This window comes from Uloborus diversus, unplaced genomic scaffold, assembly GCF_026930045.1.
Source record: "Uloborus diversus isolate 005 unplaced genomic scaffold, Udiv.v.3.1 scaffold_13, whole genome shotgun sequence".
In the NCBI taxonomy this organism is placed as follows: domain Eukaryota; kingdom Metazoa; phylum Arthropoda; class Arachnida; order Araneae; family Uloboridae; genus Uloborus; species Uloborus diversus.
This window is the reverse complement of record NW_026557987.1, coordinates 121,874-141,912: the sequence shown is the minus strand read 5'-3', so window position 1 is coordinate 141,912 and position 20,039 is coordinate 121,874. Positions and strand designations below refer to the sequence as shown.

Below are 20,039 nucleotides of genomic sequence, written 5' to 3'. Positions count from 1 at the left end.
CTTCAAAATGTGTTAAAATCCTGTTTCAAATGCTTTCGAAAGGTAATACTTAAATCTTCCGAATAAAGTCAAACTCGCTTATACCGGTCCCTGATTTAACGAGAACCTGGATTTAGCGAGGAAATCAGATACTTAGTTGGTACAATGTTAAATCTATTAAAGCATTACTCTTTTAACGAGGAAACCCCGCTTAAAGCGAGCAATTTTTCTGTAATGCAAATTTCTTTTGACTTCCAGCTAAGTTTAACATTTTTTGGGAACATTTTAACATTTCGAAGTCAACCGAGAGTAAAATAATAAATCCTGAGAACAAGCGATGGAACCACTTCTTTGTTTTTAAATTTGTGGATTAAAAAAAACATTTAAAAATTATCTGTGTGTATGCGTATTCTTCAAACAATGACACAAGAAATATACATTCAGATAATTCAGAGAAAATCAACCAATTTCTTCGGTACTGCACACGTCTTAAAAAGAAAAAAAGCAAATGTGATGGATTTATGATTTTTCTTTTTTACGAACACTCTGCTATAACGAGCAAATATCTTTAGTCCCTTTGCACTCGTTATAAGCTAGTTCGATTGTATTTCTAGTTACAAATTTTTTCTTAAGGTGCTACTATCTAAAAGGCAGTTTCCAAATATTTCAATTTTCTTTAGAATAGAGCTTTTGCTCTATATTTCATTGCTCTAAATCAAGCACACTAATAAATTAAACTTACTCTTAATCGATATTATATCATTATCAAGTTATTGAATAGTACAGCATTTTTTGCAACATAAAGCGTAATTGAAAAATATTTCAGCTAAAATTTTAAAACGGCTAATTAGGAAAATATTTCAGCTATTTAAAAAAGGAAAAAAAAAATGTCCTGCCGAGCATCTAAATTGAGGCAAGCGAATAATGAAGTGCACGTTTTAGTAATAATTTTGAACTACAATTGTGGCTATACAAATTAGGTAATAAGGTATCTTGTTTGGAAAAAATAGTTAATTGATAAATAACACAAGGGAAATAATTTTGGAGCCCGGGTATATGGAACTAAATTCATATGAATTGGGTATTCCGAGTTCAAATATGACATCAGTTTTTGCAAAGGAGCTCAAATTTCCAAGATAAAACATTGAAATATACAGGATATGGATTCATGTTACATCCATAGATCAAATAAAAAATGAAGCATGGAATTTTTATTGCTACTGTTTAATGTACAAACAATCAGAGCTCAATTACCAAAGGGACCAATAACACTGTTGGCCATGAGTCCCCGATTTTTAAGGGCAAAAACTAAAATAGTAATCCATTATTTAAAAATTGGGGTATTCTTTATTTTTTTTTTACCTCTTTAGGTGTACAGGTAAGAGATGCTCTGCCTCCCAACAACAAATATTTCGAATGAGTGATTCAACACCTCAACACCGCTGAAACCACCACCAAACCCTGGCTCTCCATTAATGCTTATGATTTTAAGATTTGATTGCAGAGGAGCCATAAAAACTGTTTCGGGTCGCTCACTATATTAACCGGGCTGTGAAAATATGGTATACAAAGATCTAACTCGTCACGCATATCGAAAAGCGATATATGCAAAGCAAGAACTTTCAAGTTGACCTTAATTCGTTCAAGCGTTGTTACTGAACTAGTCAGATACTTACTTCATGCAGTGTATTTTCCTAAACGTAACTGGGCTGCAGACGGCCAATAGGGCAAATATAAGTGAAGAAATCTTTGTTTCAGTACTTGATTTTTAGAAGTGTGCAAAAATGGAGTTAAAACTGCATATTTTGGGTAAAACAGAAGCACTTATCTGAAGACTTAGAGCTGCTGGCGAAAAACTAATTTGATATTTCGATTCAGAGCCCCAAACTTATCTAAAATCTGTTTTTAAACTCTGGGCACCAATGACTTTTTTTTGTTTCTGTCATTATCTAAATTAGATTTAAGTGTTTGTTCATAATATTTTCCCACTTATACACACAAAAACAACCTAAAATATAAAAACATGATTCTCAATTTGGAGTTTAAAAGTATATATTCAAGTGTGTACGCATGCCCTTAACAGATTACTTGCTTAGAAATTTTCGGCTAAATAGCATTAACAAATATTTTTAAACAAAAATTTTAAAAAGATTTCATGCACAAGAAGTTAACATTCTTAAACGTTAACATTCTCCTCACATTCCCCAAAAATACGAATATAAACCTCGTAATACAGGGAGTTCAAAAAGTCCTTGACACATTTTAAAACTTCACAGAAAAGCAAATTGTATCGATTTGCGTCATAACATTTCACAGGTTCAAGACTATTTTTACGGCATCTTTATTAAACAAAACTCACACACAAAAACAAAACAAATAAAATAAAAAATAAATTTAGATAAGTAAATAAAGTAATTTAGGTTGGCGGTTGAATTCACAGTCAAAATTCTTATTATGATTTCAGCAAGTCCTTTATTTGTGGGTGTAAATGAGTATCTCCCCCCTCCCCCTTTTGAAAACTACGGTACAGTTACAAAAATGTGCGAGCATGCATTGTATTATTTTTATCACATTTGATTTTTTAGCATGTACATTTTCAACCCTCCCCTAGTTTCTTGGAGTATGAAGTACCAAGCCCTAATCAGCACTAAGTACCCTACGAGTCTCATTTGTGATATTTTAGCCTACCACGTCTGCTAAAATATTTAAACAAAGGTACACACATCGACAGGAATTTCCCAAAATTAGTCAGAAAGAGTTGAAGTACCTTTTCAAGTGTGCAACAAAACTTGAACATTTACTTTTAACTGCTTTGCGTATAAAATACACTAAAAGCATGAAAACATTACTTGCATAATACGTTTACTAAGTATTTAAGCGACATATATTTAACACTAACAAACCAACAATTGGCCTGTTTCTACTAATGACCGGTTATGATCGGTAACTGTACCTAAGCGGGGGCGGATACAACAAGGTCCACAAGGCGTTATAAGCACCCTAAATTGTTGATCATATTATCCATCCAGATTGTGTCCAAGCAATTTATGAATGAAATAAAAATTATAGTAATATTCACAATTCATTAATTTTTAAAAGTAACTATTTGATATACTTCAATTTACTAGAAAATCGCCCGTCAAGGTATGACGGGTGAAAATTGCTTAACGAAGCAATTGCCTGTTTGGTAGTATTTTGCAAGTTGAAATTTTAATTGTGTTGAAATTTTCCAGTGGATTAACCCTAAACTTCAGTAAAAGCGTTTATTAATAAGTACTTTTTTGTTTCTTCATTCCCCTGAAATGACAGTGTTACAAGTAAAACTTAAGTTACCGTATCCGGTTCTGCCTTTTCAAAATAAAGCATTTGCCTGCATGTCAAACATTACCAAAAAAAAAAAAAAAAAATCAAAATATCATACTATGGCGCGAGTTTCATTGTTGGCGACGTCAGAAGCGTTACTCGATCTGTGAACTTGCTATTATCTATATGGGGATTGCTGATGAGAGTAACGTCTATGCCCTAATAGGTGCTTCATTCGTCGCTGATTTGGTGCCTTTTATTGGCACCCAAACGATTTAAAAATATTTAGTACGAGAAAATTCTATACTCTTTAGTATGCCCTCAAATGGAAGTCTATCCGCCCCTGACGCCTGACGACACAACTATTACTAAAAGCAAAAAAAAAATACAAATTTAAAAAAACAATGAAATATTCACCGTATAGAAAAGTCGTGAGATCAAATCTGCCGTGGGCAGGTAAACGACTACCTGCAGAAATTAGTTTTCGAGACAGCATCAAATCAAACACACATTTCTTCAACTAACAATTAGAAAATGTTGGAATTATACGTTTTTTCAGCGGAAAACAAATAAGCAAGCTTGTACAATGAAGCTAGTGTACAACAGGTGACAAAAATGCAAAAACAATAATTATAATTGCAGCTACAGCCTTTAACCTGCCCACGGCAGAAATGTGTAAACCCTGTAAGATGATATACAGGCGTCCCTTATAACACGGTATTTCTACACCACTGTTTCAATATTACACGGTACCAAATTTGCGATTATTGTAACACGGTTTCGATATTTGGTACCAAGTACAAACAACGTACAACACCGTACAAAAATAATTCATAACTACACGGTATTGATGTAACACGAATTTTAAAAGAAGGAATTTATTTTGTTCAATACTGATTCTCACTGTAAAAAGTTTTTACTTTGTTTTCATGAAACTTACGAAAAATTGTCTGTCTTCGGCTCTTTCCCGTATAACACTAACTTTTAATTTTTAAATACATACTTTATTTTTCTCATTCAGTGTTCTAAAAGCAAAAATATGGGTATAATTTTGTTTCCAATGCATTGTAAAAAATAACATTAGGATTAAACATTAGCTAAATTTGGCAAATGAAAAATAAAAAATGTAGTCGAAACAAAATATGAAATAAAATTAATACAATAATTCTAATTATTTTATTTTTCATTTTGTTTCGTTGTTGTTCAGGCAAACTTTATTGCTATAGAAAAGCAGTTTTTTTTATAGAATACGTTTTGTTATTAGTAAAGAAAGTTCATAAAGTATTTTCTTGTTAAGTATAACAGTTTTAAGTTGAGGTACATAAAATATTTGTTTAATCGTTTATAACAACCGTTATTTTTATTAAATCAGTGGGTCTTAGTATGTTCTGGAAGCCAGTTTTTGTTGGTATGTTCTATAGAGCCGAATTTATAGAGCAGCTATTATAAAATTGCATCTTATGACTAGGTTTCGATATAACACGGAAAGTGGGTTAGATACAACACGGTACACATTGACATGACATATATGGGTCATTCCATACGAAATGAGCAAATCAGCTGTGGCTGACATGTCATAGAAATGACATGAAATGTATGAAAATTTTTATTTAAGTAAACCATGCATATCTATGAGGGAATGCAAAGTATGGAAGATTGAAAACTGCTTGTTGCTTTGTTATTGAAATTAGAAGTTGCTGCTTACGCGAAGTCTAAATTTTCAGAGTTCATTGCTGCCAGTTTGTGACTCAATAACTCCATAAGTTATAAACGTACACTTAAAAAATAAATATTTCCGCATTCTACAAACAATTTTCTATTGAGAAAGAGCAAAGTAAAATTTATTCGGATCTTTTTTTGAATCTGAGATATTAACAAAGATTGAAATTTTGCCAATTTACTTCAGATTTCAATTCACTCTTCTAGCTCTTTTAATGAAAAAATAACAGCAAAAATGATTCAGATTGAAAAACTATCTGTAACTAACTATCTGCTTTAATTTAGTAATTGTTTATGAATTTCTTGATGACGAAATCGTACTTTTAAAAATCGAAAATTTTCAAAAATTTCATTTTTTCCTCTATTTCAGATGTTTTTTTGAACATGAGGGAATGCTCTAAATTTACTCAAGTTTTTTTACGTAACATATTGAAGTGTCTTTTTGATGCTACTAAATTTTAATCATTGGTATCATCGTATTTCTGTTACTACAGTAACTTGAACTAAGGTAAAATTTCATTAGTTAGTTATTTTTATTGTAAGTTTAGCAAAACTAACCATTTATTTCGTGTTTCATTTTCTCAAAAGCATGTTCATGAAGTACTTGCTAAAATGTACATTATTTTAAAAATCGAAATAAATGTTAGATATACTTGCTTTTGCATCATTGAGTCGTTTATCTAGTTTTTTGAATTTCACATAAGGGTCAATCCATGCAGGTTCCATACAATATAAACTACTCATTCATGTTCAAATAATTCTAAGTTATAAAAGTAATATTATTTTGAAAATTACAATATGTTTTTTCAGTATAATGTATTATATTAGGGCACAATATACGTAATTGAAGAAGGTGCAATGAAGTTTTCACACTTTTTATTTCTGTTTTAGTGTGTGAATTGACTAGCAAAATTGCTCAATTTCAAAGACCTGTATCTTTTTTTACAAACCAAATACAAAAAACATGTATAACATGTATAGTACTTGAATAGAATATTCAATTGTTCAAGAAATTTTATTTTTAATTCCACCCACTTTTGGTTTACAGGGGTCTAAAAATGTCATTTTTCAGATTTTTGAGGGGCTGTAATCTATAAACGGTGCACAAACACACAGCAACAGTTACATATTCTTTTTAACATGGTTCCAGTGATTAGCTTTTGCCGTATTTCATTTTGTGTTTCCGTCCCCTACGCGAGTTATCTTCCTATGAAATGAGTAAAATTTTTACATTTGATCCTGAACTTTAACCTGTTGCCGTTATTTTAATTATTAACTTATAGCTACGTAACTCAGCATGTAAGACTATCAATTTATGCACTTTAAGATCAAAGCGTTAAATTAACTGTCATAAATGTAATTGAAATAGATTTTGGCCGAAGTGCAAAGATCTAAAATGTCCCATTTTTGACTACGAAAATAATTTTTGATGACCTCGAAAAATCAAAGGTCCAGTTGAGAGAAAAAATAAAAGTGGTTTTAAACATCTTTTATATCTAGCCTTTAGGGATATGAATTTCAAAAAAATTAAAAATGGTCGAGCGCACCCATCCGTTGAATCTGAATGGATTAACCCATAAAACACAAATAAAATGCTATTTTTCTGAATTTTATTTTACGTTTGGAAATCAAAAACCAATTTCGAGTTTCTTCAAGCAAATAGTAGAAACACAGCTCTATATTCTCTTAAACTTTTAAAGTTGTCTGAATTTTCCCTCATTTGAATTTTTGTGTCGATGTGAAGGGGAAAATCATCATTTTACAAAATGTCACTACGTTTAAAACTGATTTTGAAGACAAAGGAGTTAAAATACAACTTCAAAAGTAAGGTATTTCTTTTATGATACTTAGCACATTATTGGGTATTAATTTCATCAGAGCTAATGCATTCCTTAAAGATTGAGATTGAAAAATAAAATACTTAATGAGAAAATTGAAATATTTTCAGTTTTTGAAACTCGATTAAAAGTTATTTAAAATAAATTTTACTGACATCAGATTAATTACTCTACTCCATAGATTGCAACAACACATAACTTATATGTTTTCATTAAATATTTAATGAGATACAAGCCTTCAAAAGTGCAACATTTAGCATTTATGAGAAGGCTGTTCAATTTGACCAATTTTCAATCGCATATAACTATTTAAATAAAAAATTTTAAGCAAAAATATTTTAGGTATTTTTATATAGGCATAAAAGGAATTTGTATACTAAATTTCATAAAAATCTTACCATGCGGCCACCACTTTTTTTGCGAATTTTGCTCATTTCGTATGGAATGACCCATCTATATGTACATGATTAATTAGGTTAAAAAATAAGTAAAAACTATTTATAAAAAAGTCTTGTAACCGTGTTATACAAGGGATACCTGTTCGCATTTTCAATGTAATTTCTTCACCGGCCTTTTGACCGAGTCGTACTATGTTTCGAGTTAAAATAAAAATTAATCAAAGGGAAACGTAAACAAAGTAACGAAATCATATGCGCATTACACATTAAACATATTTTTGTTTTCTCCTTGTTTGAAGTTAGTTGATTAAAGCGAGAGTAGAGGCAAAACTTTGATTACTGCGAAGAAGGTCTTCATTTAAGACTCAATAAAAGTACAACTAATGTTACTTCTTGACGGCAACTAACTATTTAAACAAATATCCATATTGATTAATCAGCTATCAAAAATGTATAAACACTGTTAGAAATTTCATCGTAAAATTACGGTGAAATAACCGGCAGCAGTGTGTCCGTCTGATTAACCGTAAAGTTTACGGTTAGGGTTGATACTACACATTTACGGGTTCAAAACCATTTTCAACTAAAATGGTTAAAAAACCGTAAACATGTAATTTTACGGTTTCTAACCGTATACAGCTAGTACGGTGAAAAACCGTAAAAACCACAATTTACGGTTTTGTAACCATATTCAAAAAATACGGAGAAAAACCGTAAATACAACATTTTACGGGTTTGTAACCATATTCCACTAGTACGTCAAAAAAACCGTAAAGATACCACAACGTAACATTTTACGGTTTTGTTACCATATAGGACTAGTATGTTGATGGACCGTAACTATACCACTTTACGGTATTGTGACCACATATGATTAGCACGTGGAAAAACTCTTAATGAAACACTTTTTGTAACCATTTAAAATGTGCACAGGCACCTAATTACTAGTATTCACAGTAATTTAACCCATTTGGTCAGGTTTTATAGTATGTTAATTAAATGAATGGATCTCTTTAGTCTATAAATTATAAATACAGGTAAGAAATTAATTCAAGAGAGAGAGAGAGTTTCCTTTTAGAATTAAGGCTTACCATTTCAACTGTAACAGTTACGGAATATTAAAAATAAAGGCATTAATTAAGAGAATATTTTAACTGACTTCAATTTTTTAAAAATCAATAAGTAAAAACCCAATAGATACACTACACAGTACTTACATGTTGTTACACAATGTACAAGATTGATTATCAGTATTTTTTAATGTATAATTAGAGCTGTGGTTATATTCAATAAAAAGTGATTGAAATATGCACTAAAACTATGAAAATATGCAGCAAAAATGAAAAAACAAGCAATATTTAAAAAAATGCTCAGAAAACTTGTTACTTCTGAACTAAAACGATTGGATCTTTCCAATCATTCACACAAAAAATGGTAAGCAATGGTTCTTCAAGGTCGGCTTCTACGAGACATGACGAAACAAAAATTACTTCTTAAATTTTTCTATGAGACATGGCGAAACAAAAATTACTTCTTAAATTTTTTTTCAAAGATAAAAAAGGACCTAAAATCAAGTAAAAAACCCAGCAATAAACATTTATGCATTCAAGTGCACTAACATGAAAAAAAAAAAAAAAAAGAAGCAAGAATCTGCAATTGCATATGCATTTGAATGTACTACTATGGGAAGGTATACCTGCAGAAATGATTTTTTGAGCTATGTGAAAAAATAATTTTTGAATTCCATACCAGCATTAGGGAAATGCTGAAATTTTACATTTTACTCGAGCTCTATTTTTCGAGTTCCAACCAAATAAGCAAGCTTGTACAAAAAAAAAAAAAAAAAAAAACTTAAGTACAGTAGATGACAATGTAAAATTTGCTGGTACTGAGTTTTACCTCCCAAATGACAGTTTAATCCAAGCTCTCTATTATTGAAAATATTTTAAACACAGAAAAAATAAGAAACCTTACGTGGAGATCTTGTTTATTTTAGAATTTGAGCAATACAAAATAATTCACAAATACATATATACAACATAACAAATGTATTACAAATCGCAACATTTACAAATAATAAAAATCATCTTTTATGTCTTGGACCCAGGCATTGGATTTATTTCCACAAAGCACCTGAAACATAGATTAAAATTAGCCATGTAAAACAAGCCTAATATTATGGTGTTCTGAAACTACAAAATCAGTTTCTGTTAACATTAAATTAAATGCAACAGCAAAATCACTTTTCATCTTTTCCAATATTTACCTCAATACACAATAGAACATACTGGTTCGTTAGGAAGAACGTAGCAAATTAAATATGCTTTCTTAAGGCATAACTTACAAGTTAAAATACATCTGCAGCATTATTAAAAAATTCAGTTGCATTTAAAGCACATTAAAGCTAATCAAATAAAGTACATTCATTATATGTACAGTTTAACTCTCTTAATATGAAATCACGGCAGAAATGAACGTTTTATTCGTTAAGTTTGGTTTGCTATCTAATTACAATGAAAATTTCACGCATAATGCGTAATTGCAAGTCTCGGCTAAGACAAACAAAAATTCCTGACCTCTTACTAAAAACGTTTGTGGTTGAATACTGTAGTATCCTTTTCTAGAAATTATTCATTACTTCGTTTGGTAGTAGAAGTCCCATCGTGTATCAAGAAAATATAGATTATTTTGCATAGAAAATACAGTCCGTACATTTGTTGACCCGCAGAAATTGCAATTTATACGGAGATAAAATTGTTCGTCTTCCATTGCGGATTACAACCTATTCCGTGATTTTCGATACCATCTTCCTTTTTCAATATTTTCCAAATATATTCAGAAATAAATATCTCGTTTCTTATAAATGAATGTGCTAAATGTACAATTCGTGCAGCAATATTTTTTAAATGTAGAGCAGCATTTCTTCATGTTTTTTTTCCCCCACAGAATCACTCATTCACAGTAGTTACGAATAACTGCTAATACAAAGGAATTCATAGCTTTTTGATACTTCATATTAACCGAGTTCAACTGTATATACAAAAAAAAAATTTGCTATGCAATTTTTTTCTGAGAAAAATAATAAAGCCTCAGACTTTATTTTTCACCTTGCTTGCAAAAAATAATTTTAAAAATTGGAAAATATACTAAATAGAACAAATAAAAATTAATAAAATTTCCTCTTAACTATTCATCAAAAAAAAATCCTATAACAGATCTTTCTGCTAAAAAAACAAAGCCCTCACTTTGTGAAATTTAAATACTAACCTTACGACAAACTTTTTTGTCCTTTGTTTGAAGAGTATACAACTGTAACTGACACCATTAATTCCTCTTTTAAGTCCACAAGGATATTCTATAAAATGCCCAATAACTTCAAATGACAAAGCAAGAAAAATCTCGAATAATTTATGAAGTAATTTCATTTCAGATCCTTAACTTTGTTACCAAGACTTTTTAAGCCATTGAAAAAAGCTCTCTCTCACTCCCCCCTCCCCCCCCCCCCCCAACCCCGACATTTTTGAAAACAACATTTAAACAGTGATCCAACTTTTTCCCAATGGTTTTAAAACTTGGATTTTGAATTTTTAAAACTGATTTTACATATTCAAATTTTTGGCATTATTTGCAACAATATATAAAAGTAACATTAATCACTATAAAAACAAAAATGCTACTTGGATAGAATGTTATTAGATTTATGTTATTAGATTTATATAATATCCTAAAGAGTTAGCCTATTCAATTGAAGAATTATTTTTAGTTTTACCTTGAATGATTTTTTTCAAATGTAAAAATAACTGTTAAACTTTTTAATGCAAAAAAAAAAAAAAAAAAAAAATGCAAACTCCTGGTTAAAGTTAAATTGGCTTTGTCACAGATATAATTCAAATTACGGATGCACCGAAGATTCAGTTTGGTCGATTGTACTTTAATATTCAGCAACGGAATACTGAAAAAATTTAATATTTGACAAATGGAGACCAAAAACATATTTTTTGAAACAATGAATGAAAATTATAGTATGCAAATTCTTATTAATAGTAGTATTATCACACTGAAAGTAAATTTAATGCAAGAGAAAATACTAAGCTCAAGTTGTATTGCTTTTTCAATTTTTCTTAAATCTTATCACACACCTCACTAACCTTACCAAGGACGTGCCCCGAAATTTTGGGGCCCGTCACAAATGATTTTTTCTGGCCCTCCTCCATATTGTTTACTCTTATGTCCCCTACACATATTTCATCTCTCATTTTAAAAATCTCAGGCACCCTTCATGCTCAGGCTAACAGGTGTTTCTCTCTCTCCTCCCCCTGTGCATGCCCCTGAACCAGTGGTTGGAAGTAGCGCGCTACAAGTAGCGATGCTACTGTAGTAGCTACATTTTTTAGTAGTTTGTAGTGTAGCGCACTACTTTTTAAAAAAAGTAGAGTAGCGAGTAGTTCGCTACAAAAAAAAGTAGTTTGTAGCGATTTCTGGAAACTACTTTTGAATAAAGTTAAAAAAAAAAAAAAACGCATTTTCAAACGAATCTGACTGGTGCAATTATTACGCGAGTAAAACTTGCACCAATGAGATTCGTAACACTGAAAAATATGAGCTGACCTCTGATATATTATTTTGACGCCATACGTAGTATCTGTTTGACGCCATACGTTGTATCTGTTTGACGCCATTAGTTTGTTTGGCATAGAAACTTTAACATTTTCCCAATATTCCCCTTGAGTAGAGCATGGCTTAGAAAGAAAAAAACGAATTTATTCCGTTTCATGCAAACTTTGCCCGTTAAGCAAAAAGCTTTCGGTATCAATGCCATTTGCACATGCAGTCGAACCTCAACTTATGCGAGGGATACATTTCTAACTTTAGATAAACAGCCCGCTTATGTGAAATTATGTTTCATCAACTTAATATTTCGAAAAAAAAAATGCGGAGCGGCGATTTGTACGTTAGCAATCTGATGTTTCGACTCTACGGTGCGGGGAATTTTGGCTTTCAGTGATGCCAAAGGGAAATTCCATTCACGAAACTAATATTTAGTAACCAAGAAAGAGGGTGATATAAACCCTGCGCTTCTGCTCCAAAAATTTTCGTATAGCGGGTGAGGAATTCGCATCAGCTGCAAAATTCGTTTCTCGAGTAAAACTCGCTATATAGACATTTCGTGTTAGTCGAATTGCGTTGTAGCCCCGAGTCCACTGTTGCTAAAAAATGCACATTGAAGTAAAGTAAGTTTTTAGTTATGTTACATGTTTCGGATAATTAGTAGAACCGTTTGGGGTATTTTTCATATTTCTTTTTTTTTCTTTTTTACTGATTGGGTGTTCATTTATTAACATATTAAAAGTCAATTATTAAATGTTCTGAGTTTTTGAGATTATTCGGTAAAATTGAAAAATTCGTTATTTTATTTTGTCAGGGGCATTAGAAAAGAGATGTGTCCAGGTCCGGAACCGTAGCTTGAAGCTCAAAAGCAATTAATTCCTACGAAATATAAGTTCTTCTAAAATTAACTCATATAATGAAAATTAAAGTTCTTCTCTTTTGTTTAAAAGATGATGCTTTTCATCATCTAAATAAATTTCATGTATATGTATGTCTATGTAAAATTTAAATCAAATTATGACTAGATTTATCTCAATTTCAAGTAGCCGAGTTACACTTCTTGAATGAAATACTATTTACTGTCAGGAAAGGATTAAAAATTTGAAAGTTGAATTCCTTCCACATTTAAGTCCTTTCTTGCAGGGAATATTTGCAAATGGTATACAATGTTTGAATTGACGAATCGTTTCAGTAAAGGAAAGAAAGAATAGATAATTTATAGCAATATTCCATGTTCAAATGAACCAATATATCAATCTCAACATTTTTTTTATTCAATCCGCAAACGGTGTGTATTATGTGTATGTTATTTATTTATTTTTTGAAAAGTAGCGAAGTAGCGACTACATTTCAAAAGTAGTTTGTAGTTGCTACATTTTGAAAAAAGTAGTTGTAGTTGTAGTTAACTACATTTGTGTTAAAGTAGTTGTAGTTGTAGTTCGCTACAAAAAAAATGTAGTTTTTCCAACCACTGCCCTGAACCTTACTCTATTACTAAATCCATAAAATACACCGCCAGCTCAGTCATTCCATTTGCGGACTGCAGTTTCGTGCTGATTAGCACTCATCAGCCCAGAATAGGAAGGGACTGAGCTGGAGATGGAAAACCCCCTTAAGGAAGCCGAGAGTGCCAAACACTTCTTTTATATGAGCTACCAGTTTGTTTGGCACTCTTGGCTCTCTTAAGTTGTTTTCCACCTCCAGCGCAGTCACTTCCTAATCTGGGCTCATGAGTGCTAATAAGCACGAAACTACAACCCTCGAATGGAATGACTGAGCTGGTGGTGTATTTTATGTATTTCTGCCTTAGCTCTGGCTCTAGGGCAGTAATTTACTGAAAATTACTAAATAATTTAAAAACAAAACAATAACCAGAAAAATAACTCAGAATATTAAGTTTTTATAAAAATGTTAAAATAACATTTTAACTATATTCAGTTGATACTCAGTATACTGCCTATTCGGCAGATAAACCAGATATTTGATTCGGCTAATTATTTCAGTATTCTACCATCAAATAGCAAACAAATGTAAATATCTGAGGACAATTGGTAAACAAACACATCTTTCTCTATGGAATGAAGGAAAGTTACAGCAGTTGAAAACCATAGCCAAACTACTATTATCAAATTCAAAGTAATTTTTCTGTAATAGAAAAGCCTCAAATGTTAAATTAAAATTTTATTTTTGCTTTTTAATTTTGCTTAAATTTTACGGCACATTACATCAACCCTACTATCAAACTCATTTAAATATGAAACAGTAACCAGAAAAAAAAAACTTCATAATATTAAGTGTTTAAAAATATATAATTTCAAAAATTAATCAAATAGGTGATTAATAATATATAACAACGAAACACTTGGATATTAACTTTTCAATATTTTAATTCAAAGATTAATAATACCAAATTTTTAGGAATTCTACAAGAATGTCAAACAGATGTCCAGAAAGAGACTAATTGGAAACAAAAAATAAATGAAAATACTTAGTACCTCTTAAAGTTTGCAAATGCATCATTGATGAGTTTTTCCCAATGCCATCAACTGTCCACAAATTCTTAGGATGTCTCTTAGGTGAAAAGAAAAACACTAGTAAGTCACATAAGGATTAAAAACATACTTTAATTATTTATATCATAAGCATATTTTTCATAATTTTAAAATGCTTCATCTGTTTGTAATACAAATACAAAAGAAAAATTAGATAGCAAAACTGATTTTTAATAATTCTTTTTTTTAATTACTTTTTTAACTGTGCATACACAGCTCTCATGGCATTGCTCGGAGTCATGAGATTTTGAAAATTATAGGACATTAATTATAAGTATTTAGTTTTTTACACTTACTTTCTCATAAAGTATGGGGGAATGGGGGCCCATCAACCAAACTGACAAGGGGACCCCCCTTTAACTCTTGGCGGCCCTGCCTGCAGACAAGCCGAATATTCTGTTCGGCCAATTACTTAAAAACAACAGAGCCTCGTAATTTGAAGATGCTTAAAAGCAATTACTGCTAAAATGAAATACATTTGACGACGTAATTGCTCTTCTGTTTGCTGTTGATTGTTATTTGGATCAGAGATGTTCCTACCAATTTTTCTGAGGGTATACTCCCAGTAATCCATTACACACAAAATGAGTAAGCGTTACATAAATAATGTGTCACAATATGAAAATTTTTGAAGCTTGAGATTGGGAAGTATTTATAAAATGGACGAAGTTATTTATGAAACGAACGAACTCTTTTATGCGAGTTTTTTAATGTGGTCCCTATCCACCACAAAAAGAGGTTAGGATGTATTTATCAATTTATACTCATCTTAAAAGGGTAAATATTTTTCAGTGTTATTAACTTATAACTGCGTTCGTTTTTGCAATGGGAACAACAAAAGAAATTAGAGTTAGTGGAAATGTTTTGACAAAATATAAATGCCCCCCCCCCATTGTTGGCCAAAAAAATATGAATTTATATCTTACGTCAATAATTGTACTTACCAGTGTTTCTGCTTGCAGTTGCATTAATTCTAAGTTTTTTCATTTCAAACTAAATTTGGAATTTAATTTGCAATTGCAGGTGAAACGCATTGAGGCATTTAGAAAGAAACACCTTCCCCATAATTTGCCTTATGGAAAGTTATTCATTAACTTTGGATGTTTTAGCATTTCGCTAAAGCTTTTTTTTCACATTTTAGCTTTTTTGCTAAAAAGTTTTGAACTCTGCTTAAACTCTAGTTCTGACTTAATTTATTCGAAAATTTTCTCTGCAAAAATATTGGGAAAGCTAAACAATATTATTCGATTAAGCTGGGAACTTGAACACTTGCGTCTAAGTGGAAATATTTGGTTCCGGGAGGATTTTTAAAATTCGTATAAGTGGGGGTTTTAGTTTATCCGTTACCTAATAACTTATTTCTTAAATCTTACGACACATAACATTAACCTTACTCTTACTTACTCATTTATACATAAAACAGAAAAAGTAAAAAAATAAGACATCATGATATTAAGTGGTCATAAATATGAAAAGTCAGCTTATTACTGATTTTTCATACTTCAAATATCTAAAAGTTGACTTACAATATAATAAATACTGCTAAAAAGCAATCTAATTTAATTAATCACAGTGATCCAAGTTTAATAATAGTCATGGTGCAGAAACATTTGGTTTCCTGCAAGATTTATTTACATAACATTACCATGATTGTACGCTGTAAAATCATACATCTGAAGCAGTAGATTTTCAAATAAATAAAGGAATTTAAATTTGTGCAGAATTGCAGATAAACTAACCAAATTCGACACATATCATACTACATGGGGCATTCCACGGTATTTTTGACATTTATGTAGAGTCCGTAACATGACCTTTTTTGCCATAACTTTTTATTTTACTGTTTGATTAGCATATTATTTTATTTTGATCTTTTCCTACCAATACACCAGCTCAAAATAAAAGAATTTGCAAATCAAATGGTAAATTAAAAAGTTATGGCAAAAAAAGGTCACGTTACGGACTCTACATAATGTCAAAAATACCTTGGAATGCCCCACATGCAATATGGAAGACAATTTTCAACCGTATACGATTGTAATTCTCGGCCAAATACTCAGCATTTCGCAAAATATGGTACAATTCCTAAAAGATAATTGTTTTTTGCAACTTGAACAGTATTTTCCCTGGAAGGGATAATAAACTCAGGGAAATAGAGAGGGAAGAGTCGAAGTTTCAAATTTACTACTGTAAATGCATTCAGCATTCAACATTGCTTACGTATATGTATAATCTAAAGTAAGAAAAGAATAGGTGCAGTGGCACTCATTGATATGTTATAAGTGCGTTTCAGCTCTTAAAATAAGTGTTAGTAGAGATAACATTAAGTACACAACAAATAACTAAAAATCTAATAAATGAAAAATGTATTTACCTTTCCAATAGAGGCCGCCATGTTTGCTTTGCTATCATCACCCTCGCTTTTCCATTTCCGGAAGATGGCGTTGCGCGCGCTGAATTCCTATTGGCTGTCAGTCGATCCGATTGGCTAAACTTTACGGTAAAATAACCGCTTTCTCAAAATACGGTGAAAATACTGTTTTTCTTTCGATTAATGGTTTGAAAACCATCTTTTTTATGGTTATTTGACTGTTGAGGCTGAATACGGTAAAATGACAATAAAATAAACTGTTATTTAACCATTTTTTCAGTGAAATTTTTAACAGTGAATAGAACAATTTCAAATATTTGTGAACGTATTTGATTTTGCTCACCTAACTTTCTGATAATCAGAGTAAACGGCTAGTGTACTAAGCACAGTAGCAAGGAATAGTTAAACTTAAGGAATGGTAGTCATTCTTGGCTTCAATTTAATATGAAAAAAACATTTTATAATTATGTTCAATTTTTGCAAACTCAAATAGTAATTTTTTCTTCCGTGCTCCAAAAATAAATTAGCAAATAAAATAAACTGACATCACAACATAGATACTAAGTAACATGCTAAGTTCAAATATATCTACTAGTTTTGCATTTGTTTTTTAAATTCAAATTACTTGTAACTTACAGGCAATATTTTCAAACTAGATTACTATGATACACATTGGGGTTAGAGCTCAATGATCCTACAACATTTACAGCACCTAAAAAACACTACCACTACCTGTTAATAGAATATCAAACTGGACTCATCCAGAAAAAATACTGCTATGCGAAATTAAATTTTTACACTTCTTACCCGTTGCTTGTTTATGAAGTACAAATGCGGCTAGTTAAAGCCAATGAACTTAAATAAGGTAAACCTATATCGATAAAAGAAATAATCCTAACATGCCAGCTCAGCGAGGAGTTTTGGTTCGACAGAAAGCATATGATAAGAATAGATGAGTTTCTTTCGTGACGTCTCATAAATAACACTAGCTATCTACGAAACTGCTGTCCTCAATAATATTAAAATAGAAGTTATTTTTAACATGCTGAAAGTTAATTCGAAGCCAGATAGTTCCTAACACACACGCAATTTATTTTTTGATTCAGAACCAAAAACCTTACTTTGGATTTTTCTGACGACACAGCAAATAACTACTTTTAATTTTTAGCTAATACCGAAAATACCGGTATTCTACCCCGGCAAATACCGGTATTCGGTATTCCGGTATACCGGTATTGCAAACACTAACTCCAACTGTTGAGAATTTCAGCCTTCGACTTCCGACATCCCTACCCTAAAAATTAGTCTGGTTTTGACACTGCAACCCTGGTTTTTAGTACGAAATAATGATAAACGAGATTAATTGCTTTCGTTTTCTTTTTAAATTTTAAGTAATTTATTTTATTTCTAGCATCGAAAAATAAAAGGAAGTTTGAAGTTTTTATTTACAGAAAAATGTCTATGATCACTAAAGTAACATTTTAAGAATATTATGCGAGTTACATTAATTTTTAATAAGGAAATGCGCCATTGTTATTTACTCTCTTCGGACGTTTTAACCATAAGTTTCATTGCTATGCCCTTCACAACTCACCATTGGATCATCTGATCTCAAAACAAAATGATTCATGAGTTAAAATTGTGTGGTTAAACGTAGAGTTTGTTTTCTTTGATTTTTTTTTTTTAAATTTTGACGTCACTGAAGTCATGTTATCGGGTTGTCGATAAAACGTTGAAAATTGCCATTTTAAACGTACGTTGAAAAAAACTATAATTGACGTTGTTACCTTCAGAATGTAATTAACTTGTGGGCAGAATTAAACACAGTTGCTAAGCACAAACATTTATTGATAGTTACACATCACAATTACACATAGATGAAAACTAGAGACTACTCTGAACTACATACTACAGCCATCGTAACATATAGAAGAAGAGACATCTCCGCGCTTGATGAAGCGCAAAGGTTTCTGGGAGGCAATATTGACATGCGCATTTAGAATAGAAATAAGGATTGAATCCTAACATAACTAATAACACAGCTTTGGTATTTCGATTTCTGATGATCCAGATTAGTTATAGTTGGCACTGATATTAAACCTTTTTTTGTTTCGTCTTGCGACGTCCTATGCTCGCTTCATACAACACCACCATTCACAGCCTGCAGTAACTGACAATTTATAATTTTAATACTTTCACCCTTAAATGTCCTCGAGATATCCTGGATATTATGCCTTTTAAAGTTTAGCGGGGTGAGACGTTGGAAATGCTTTCTCTAGATGTCTTGCATTAAACACAAGTTCCCCGCAACCGGCAACAATAATATGTTCAAAACAAAGAGTGTAGCAATGTTAAATTTTGTGTCTGAAAGTGTCTGGATTTTAACTTAACTAGTTTTAGTTATCAAAATCTGCTCCAGTTTCATATTGTACTTGCTTGTATGTATAGGGGAGGGGGCGTGATTTCATACCTGTAGTAACCTCATATGGGGGCGAGGGGACTCACGCCAGTATTCAAAGAGGGCGCAGACCCTGAAAAGTTGAGAATCCTTGGATTTACACTTAACGGAGCACTGACACTTGAACACTTTAACGGAATCGGGCGCAGACCCTGAAAGGTTGAGAATCCTTGGATTTACACTTAACGGAGCACTGACACTTGAACACTAACGGAATCGGGCGCAGACCCTGAAAGGTTGAGAATCCTTGGATTTACACTTAACCGAACACTGACACTTGAACACTTTAATGGAATCGGGCGCAGACCCTGAAAGGTTGAGAATCCTTGGATTTACACTTAACGGAACACTGACACTTGAACACTTTAACGGAATCGGGCGCAGACCCTGAAAGGTTGAGAATCCTTGGATTTACACTTAACGGAACACTGACACTTGAACACTTTAACGGAATCGGGCGCAGACCCTGAAAGGTTGAGAATCCTTGGATTTACACTTAACCGAACACTGACACTTGAACACTTTAACGGAATCGGGCGCAGACCCTGAAAGGTTGAGAATCCTTGGATTTACACTTAACGGAACACTGACACTTGAACACTTTAACGGAATCGGGCGCAGACCCTGAAAGGTTGAGAATCCTTGGATTTACACTTAACCGAACACTGACCCTTAAACACTTTAACGGAATCTTCTACAAATGTTTATTAAGAAATAAACATGGATAAACTCTGCTGTAAAAACAAAAACACGCTTTTACTGTATCGATTAACTTGACACACCCTTAAATTTATTTTACCTTCCCTACAGCAC

At 31.7% G+C, this 20,039-nt stretch overlaps 1 long non-coding RNA gene across 1 annotated transcript; it reads right to left on the bottom strand.

Moving 5' to 3' along the window:
* Window positions 1–9,165: 9,165 nt before the first annotated feature.
* On the bottom strand, window positions 9,166–16,817 carry LOC129232595 (uncharacterized). The gene is made up of 3 exons (XR_008581368.1): window positions 16,772–16,817; window positions 14,341–14,414; window positions 9,166–9,370 (listed from the first exon to the last, which is right to left on the bottom strand). It is a non-coding gene; the product is annotated as an uncharacterized LOC129232595 (long non-coding RNA).
* Between the last annotated feature and the right edge of the window lie 3,222 nt (window positions 16,818–20,039).